Source organism: Halichoerus grypus, chromosome 4 (genome assembly GCF_964656455.1).
Source record: "Halichoerus grypus chromosome 4, mHalGry1.hap1.1, whole genome shotgun sequence".
NCBI classification, from domain to species: Eukaryota; Metazoa; Chordata; class Mammalia; order Carnivora; family Phocidae; genus Halichoerus; species Halichoerus grypus.
The window spans coordinates 168,256,604-168,265,076 of NC_135715.1; positions in this window are offsets into that span (position 1 = coordinate 168,256,604).

An 8,473-nucleotide genomic window follows, 5' to 3' on the forward strand; every position below is an offset into this window, starting at 1 on the left:
TCTTGTGGCGAATCATCAGAAGGTCAATAGTAGCCTAACGCTACCTCACGATGCCTACGTCATACTCCTCGCCTCATCTCAGCACGTTGGCATTTTGTCATCTCACATCATAAGAAGAAGAGGAGGGGTGAGTACAGTAAAGCACAATACAGTACAGTACGATGTTTTGTCAGAGAGAAACCACATTCACATAACTTTTATTATATTTTTATAATTTCTCTATCTTTACTTATTGTTGTTAATCTTTTACTGTGCTTAAGTTATAAATTAAACTTTATCATAGGTATGTATGCCTGGGGGAAAAAACATAGTCTATGTAGGATTCGGTGCTATCTGTGGTGTCCACCAGGGATCCACCGGGGATCTTGGAACGTATCTTCCACAGATAATGGGGGACTACTATGCCCAGAAGTAGATTGCTGAATCAAAGGACATCTTATACTTGGTTTCCCTAGTCCCTTTAGAATGCTTTCCAGAACTATTCGACTAGGTTATATTCCCTCCAATAGTATCTAATAGTTTCTGTCATTCCCATGTTCTTTCCAACACGAGTTATTATCTAGTGTTGTAGTTTTTGCAATTCTAACGGACAATGTGGAAATATCATTGATGGTTAAGCTTTCAGTATTTTTGTTGCTAAGGATGTTGAGCTTTGCTTCATCCTTATTAGACCTCTGCTCGTTCTCTGAGATTTACCTGTTCATATCCTTTGCCAATTTTTCTATTGGGTATTGTATTATTTTCTTGTTGATTTGCAGGAGTTGTTTTTGTTTTTTTGTGGGGGTGGGTAGGTTATTGTAGGTACTAATCTTTTTTGGCTTTAGATGTTACAGAATCCCCTCTGGTCAGTTAGCTTTTTCAAGGGTATCCTTCACTGTACTATAATTCTTCATTTTAATGCAGTTAAACCCATCCAAGTTCGACATTGTGATTTGAGGATTTAGCTTCCTGTCCAGAAAGTCTTTATCCACTCCTAGACTGCGAAGATGGCTTTCTGCATTTTATTTTATTATCTTTTTACTTTTTACATTTATGTCTCTAGCCTATCTGGAGTTCACTTTTGAATATAGCATGAGGCATGGATCCATACTTATTTTGGAGAGGGTATAGAATTGTTTTGAAAGTTCAGATATCATCCAAGTATGAACAAGTTCTCTCTTTGTTAGCCAGAAGAACCCATCAATTTGAATTAGTAGAAATCATGCAGAACTCATTTCTTTTGTTTGTTTTGTTTCATTTTGTTAGAGAAGCAACCCAAAGAATTTCTCCGTAGTTCTGGCTAAGAAGAAAAATGCTTGACCTTGACATACGTGTGTTAGTTTTCTAGGGCTGTCATAACAAAGGACCACCAGATTGGGTAGCTTAACTGACAGAAGTTTATTGCCTCACAGTTCTGGAGGTTGGATATCCAAGATAAAGGTGCTGGCGGGGTTGATTTCTTCTGAAGCCTCTCTATTTAGCTTGCACGTGGCTGTCTTCTCCCTGTGTCTTCTCATGGTCTCTGTGTGTCTGTTTCCTAATCTCTTCTTAGAAGGACGCCAGTCATAATGGATAAGTACCCACTCTAATGACCTCATATCACTTAATTACATCGTTAAAGAACCTATATCTCCAAGTATGGCCACATGCTGAGGTACCGGCAGTTAGGACTTCAACGTATGAATTTGGGGTGGGGGGAGGGGCACAGTTCCCCCCATACGAGTACTATTTTCATCTGTGGCTATGGTGGCTGAACACATTTGTGGTTAATATAGTTTTGATTGTTGATTTTTCAAGGCCCATTCCATTCCATAAATTCCAAATAATTTTTTTGGAAAAAATATAATAGTGTTCCTTTTCTTAAGTACCTTGTGTAAACTCTCAGGAAATAATCATTGTATTATTGCCTTTGAAACAGAGTACTTCTAGAACTCTGGTAAGGTCTATGTTAAACTGAGAAAATGGACATGGTCTGAGGGCTCTTCAGTTCTATTCTAAGACCTTAGTTTCAGAATATTATAATGTGTACTAGTTAGGGTGGAAGCTAAGTTACAAAGAAGCTCGAAAGCATAATCAGTGAAATAAATACATTTATTTTTCTCTTCATTTCATCCTATTGTTTTTTCCTCCCTCCTAACACAAGTGTGTTATCCTTGTCTGTAAGATCCATACTGGTCATGGCATAGCTGTATTCCAGCTTGTGGGAAGGTCAGGAAAACACAGGGCTGCGTGTGCCTTTGGCCCCAGACCAGGGAGTGGAAACCACCACTTCCACATTATGCCCCTGATGAGGATTCAGTCACATTGCCACCTCTAGCTGTCCAGAAGCCTGCAAAATAAAGCTGCTGAGTGGCCTGCCACAATGAAAGAGGGAGGACTAATTTTGGGGGCCAGTTAGTGGCTCCAGTGCGTAATGGCCGTTCTAGTAACTGCTACTATGTGTCTGCTATCAAAGGGGCAACATGCTTACCGTTTCTGTGGTGTTCCCTTTGCCATGCAGATCTTCTAGCAACCAAGCCTTCTCCCTTTCCTCCCACAATTTCCCTAGAGCATTCTTGGCAACTAGGTCATTGACCTTTGGTAGAAGGTAGATCAGAAGACTCCATAGTCTCTCTTTTCTTCCTAGGAAATTCTCCCCCTTCACAAAACAAAACACACACACAAAATTAGGCAAATGGCTGTTACTTTTTTCACTTTTCTCCTAAGTATTGCATCTGTGGTGGAGAGTACACTATTTCCTTTCCAGCCCAAAGAAGCATAAAGCAAGAGTTATCTAAGCCTGAGTTGAAAATCACCATGCTGTTGGCTTAACATCCAGCTGGGACTTTTTAATACTGAAGCAATTTTCTATTTCATTCATAGTGGAGAATTCATGGATTGACAGGAGCTATTGCCAGAGAGGGAAACAAGAACATAAACACACATATACCGTACACACGACCGTACACTTTTAATTTCCCAGAGATAGTATTTCCTATGGTGCTGGCAGCATTTTGTCCCTCCCTTGTCAGGACTGTTATTAGTGTGCTGACAGATTCTTTTCTTTAAATGTACCTGCTGGGTGAGAGCCGCGATCATGTGAAACACAGGTGTGCTGGGCTTTTCTTAGGAGATTAAAGACTGTGAGTACAGAAAATTGGTAAAAAATGTACAAACATTTAAACTGTCTTTTCCTCTCTGCATTTAATATTTGAGAGGGGATCTTGATCAACCGTGTTAGCCCATGTCTTTACAAGCAAAATGAAAAAGAGGTTCTCCCCTTTATTGTCGAAAATATGTACCTACGTTGCGTTGTTAAAATTATGCAGTTGTTAAAATTCTCTATATGCTTAAAATGCATAATGAAGGTAGAAATGGAAAGTATCCCTTACAAGAGTAGCCTTCTTGCAGCAGTGAATTATTAATCAGGAGAACTACATTTTCTTCCATCCCCAGTCAACCATATAAAACCCACCTGTGGAATGGAGATGATGTATTGCCAAAGCCCCATAAAATATCGTCCCATTTTGAGGTATTTTTTGGGCATATCTGGCAGTCCTATTTCCTGGCAGGGAAAGTCACCAACAGAGAGACACTGTGGCCCATATGGTCTCTCTTTGAAGCTTCAAAATTGCCTTACAGCAGGTACTTTTCAGTTATTTAAAAGAGAAACTTCAAAATTTTCTGACTTGCCTGGTAGCCTCGTTTATTGTACCTCTTTTTTCCTTCCTATTTGCCACGAGAGGCAAGAGTTCAAATGTGAGTAACTATGGGAGAAGTTCAGTTTATAGTAAGAGGTGGGAGAAGCTGTTCCTATAGAACAGTATAACTTAGATCTGGAAGGAAACTTCAAGAATTCAGCCACTGCCACGTAGGATCATCTGGAACTGATCACATTACAGGTCAGCCAGCGACTCCCGTGCAGACGCAGACGAAAGGGGCCACAAGATCAAGGGCTGTAGTTGCAGAGAGGAGCTGGCTCCTTTGTCATTGTTCCAACCCTTGGGCTGAGCGTCACAGCTGGGGGCCAGGGCTGCTCTCAGGGTAGGCTGAGAGAGCAAGGATCAAATTCTCAGGCTGAATTTTCTGTCCCCTGAGGGACAGGACTTGGAGTCCAAGGAGATATAGAAAACTTTTTGCCCGGGTGACTTCAAGTTGTAGAGCAGTAATTCTGATATATTGTGTCACCTTGGGAGCTTATTAAAAATACAGATTTTCAGACTTCACTGCCACAGATTTTGAGTCAGGAGATTTGGGTTGAATCTGCATTTTTTAAGAAAATAACTTCTCCATATGATGTCTTTCTGACTAAAGTTTGAAAAATAACTGGTGAGACAGAGAGAGGGAGAGAGAGAGAGAGAATCTTGAATATAAAAATTATGGTGTTAAATGGTAACAAGTAAATTCTGTGAATTATCATAACCTCCAGTTTATATTTGACACATCATAACCCCTAATGTATTTCCTGGGCTACAAAAACTAAAACAAAAGAAAAAAAGAAGGAAGGAAAAAGAAATGTCTGCTTACTCTGACCTATCACAATCTCTACTTATGGGTAGCTATTTCACCTGAGATACTTCCAGAAAAGGAGCATTCCTACTTCCTTTGCCAGTCAATTAGGGTTTTTAATATCCTTATACTTCTAGGAGTTCTTTCTTAGATCGAACCTAAATCTCTTTCAACCAGAAGTTTAAACATTTTTTGAGCAAGGTGGAGGACAACTAGTCAGGACAAGTCTTTTAAGTTTTAAAACTTTGATTTTCTTCAGGCAGAATAATTCCACTTTACACCTTCTCATCATGGGGCCTAGCTCAAAGCTCTTTCATAAAGCCTCGACCAACCATCATGCCAGGGGCCAGGCAGAGTAGTACTGAGGGTTGCCTTTTCATCTTCTTAACAGTGTCTTTGAAGGGCATCCAATGACTGGTCATTTTGGGGACTACAAGTGCCCAGTCTCCTTGCTTCAATCTGGGATCACTCTGAAGGGGCATCTTAGATCCAGAGCCTCCCAGGGGTTAGGCGGGGTCCTCTGTCGCAACTGCATTGTGATCAGCTCCTCCAACTGCTCAGTCTGCCCCTTCTCCTTCACCACCCTCATTCCAGAGGGTGCTCTGCAATCATCTCCTACACGCAGCCTCTCTCTCAGGGTCAGTTTCAAGGAACCAAGCTTAAAGCAGGACTTATGGCTGGCTTTGCTTGCTTTAAATCCTTACTCTCTAAAGGAATCCTACCCTATACAAACACACACACAGAGAAAGCACATTTTGTGTAATTGTAAGTAGTTACTTACAATTTCTGGAAACGAAGTCTAATTCATGTATATTCTTAACCTTCTACCGTCTCATTTCCTTAAAGAATCTATACATTGCTTTCTCAGAAGGATCTCCTGAGCAACATGCCACTCTGCTTGCCTTTCATGTGGCTCTAGCTGTAGAGCCCCCCCACCCTCCCACCCTTCCCGGCTAGCTTATGGTCACCTCTTTCTTGCCCTCTGCCCTTAGCCATTTAGATATTCAACAGGAGGATTTGCACTCTGCTGTCTTACAAGCAGCTGGTACAAATGATAGGTGGATCCTGTTATATAACAGATTCAATTTGAGTCATCTGAGTTTTGTGGCAGCTCCGTGATTTATACTTGGGAGTGGTTCAGGCAGCTGTCTCATGGTGTGGAACGCAAAATGGGATTGTCTCAACCTGCATTTGCAAAACACTTCACATAAGACAGAAGAGGCATCAGTTGCGCATATTAAGTTATAAGGTATGAGGAGGTTGATGGGAATTACCCTGTGTTCCTCCAAGCCACCTCTTAGCACTGGCATTCTTTGAATGACTTGCTGTCTTTGTGTTTAAGATCATCTTAGGTGTTGTTTAGTACATTGTGATGCCCCCCCTGCCCCCTTTAAAGCTAAGTCTGATTTCTCTTTTTCCGTTTTCTTTCCTCCACAGTTTGTCTTTCTTCATTCAAGAGTTTGGATAGTAAATTTACCTTTACACATGTTTGTGCTCCCAGCTATATGTATCAATTTGTAAAAAGCCAAATGGAGAACAGTTTAACGTCAGTGAAATGTCAGGAAAATGCCCAGAAGGCACCAACGCAGTACTGGAGTTTCACATTTTGAGAATGGAATTAGGCCACTAAATCAGTTTTCCTGCCTGTGTCAGGGACCGTAGGGATATGTCCTAGTTCTTTTAAAAAAAAAAGGGCATCTGAACCTCACTCGGTATAACTCACAGGTCTTTGCTGGGGACCTGTGGGAAACCTTTGGACATGAAACTAATTGAATCTGCATTGAAATGGCCTTTCCTTTCTTTATTAAATATCTGATTTGCTCTACAACCTTTTTCTTTGGCTTGCTTGCATTACTCTTTTTTAGCTGCATAAATTGGCTATTCTCCAAGGTTGAAAGAGAAGAAAGAAAAAGAAAAGAAAGGATCAGGACTGAATTATACTGTTTGTTAGATCATGAGTATAACTTTCCCCTTCGTGTTAGAGGAAAGGACACACCTCCTCTGATTTAGTGGGGAGATGAGTCAGTTGTCAGTATGAAGTATTATTATAATGTTTCCAGTGCTATAGTTAGAGCAAAAGCATCCTTTCTATTTGAAAAGTGAGGAAGGATGGCCACATATATCTGGGCTCATCATTATCATTCAGATCCATACCATGAAAACTCTGTCTCTGATTGCAGGCTGCATTTGCTCATGACCACATTTCTTTTTCCAGGGCTCGACAGATTGTGGTTTTCTAACCATCTCCTTATTAGCATGCTGCCCGTTCTCTCCATCTACTCCTGCTGCACCTGCTGTGGTAGTGAATTGTTCTGTGTATATAGGTACCATTGCCTGAGAGATTAAGGGTGCACTGTGAGCAGAACTAAACCAATGGATTTATCAGTGTACGAATTCCACCCAGTTTTTGAACAATAACTGAAGCATTCTCTCTTGGGAAGGTGATGTTTCTCTTTGGGAATTCTGGGTTAAAAACTTGGGTTTACAACTGCACCTATATCCCCTTTCCCACTCCCTTATCACTTTTACTTTTTTATTTATAATTGCATCTCATAGCCAGAAAAATGGTAGAAAGGTTTATTTTATATCTGTAGAAAAAAAAGTAAAATCCTTTTCTTCCCAAGTAAGGTTACTGAGATTTTTCTAGCAAATCTAAGAGATTAGTGGACTGCAGATTCATATTTTTTCATGTATACTTTTGCACACATCTGGGAAATTAAAGTTGCAATAGATTATTAAGGATTATTGCAATTTGTTCATTGGAGAGTTTAGTAAGAAAATTACTTATTATTTTAACATTTGAAAAATTATTTGGTCTACACTGCAAATTTATAGATGATGGGAAAGCTTATCTCTAAGGCCTGGATCAGGGCAAACAGCCTTGAAGAAGGAAACCTTTAGTTTGATTACCTTTAGGTCTGAAGAATATATATTCCAGGGTTAAAAAGGAAAGGGTTTTCCCCTTTTCTCTCCCAGCACCTAGGGACAGTTTGACTTGAGGAGTGAGGTGTTTAACTCCTGCTGACTTTGTTTTGAATTTTTGGCTAGAGAGCTTTTTATTTTATTTTATTTTTATTTATTTATTTTTTAAATTTTATTTTATTATATTAATCACCATACATTACATCATTAGTTTTTGATGTAGTGTTCCATGATTCATTGTTTGCGTATAACACCCAGTGCTCCATTCAATACGTGCCCTCCTTAATACCCATCACAGGGCTAACCCATCCCACCACCCTCCTCCCCTCTAAAACCCTCAGTTTGTTTCTCAGAGTCCACAGTCTCTCATGGTTCGTCTCCCCCTCCGATTCTCCCCCTTCATTTTTCCCTTCCTACTATCTTCTTTTTTTTGTTTTGTTTTTTTTAACATATAATGTATTATTTGATTCAGAGGTACAGGTCTGTGATTCATCAGTCTTACACAATTCACAGCGCTCACCATAGCACATACCCTCCCCAATGTCTATCACCCAGCCACCCCATCCCTCCCACCCCCCACCACTCCAGCAACCCTCAGTTTGTTTCCTGAGATTAAGAATTCCTCATATCAGTGAGATCATATGATACATGTCTTTCTCTGATTGACTTATTTCTCTTAGCATAATACCCTCTAGTTCCAACCACATCATTGCAAATGGCAAGATTTCGTTTTTTTCTGATGGCCGCGTAATATTCCATTGTATATATATGCCACATCTTCTTTATCCATTCATCTGTTGATGGACATCTTGGCTCTTTCCATAGTTTGGCTATTGTGGACATTGCTGCTATAAACATTGGGGTGCATTTACCCCTTCGGATCACTACATTTGTATCTTTGGGATAAATACTCAGTAGTGCAATTGCTCTCAATAGATGCAGAAAAAGCATTTGACAAAGTATGGCTAGAGAGCTTTTTAGAGGACAGATTGAATCTCTTGGCTACAGTATAGGTGGAGCTGTGGTGGCACTGGTTTGCTCCCTGATGCATCTCAGGAATGAATGGTTTCCTTCCTGCATGTTG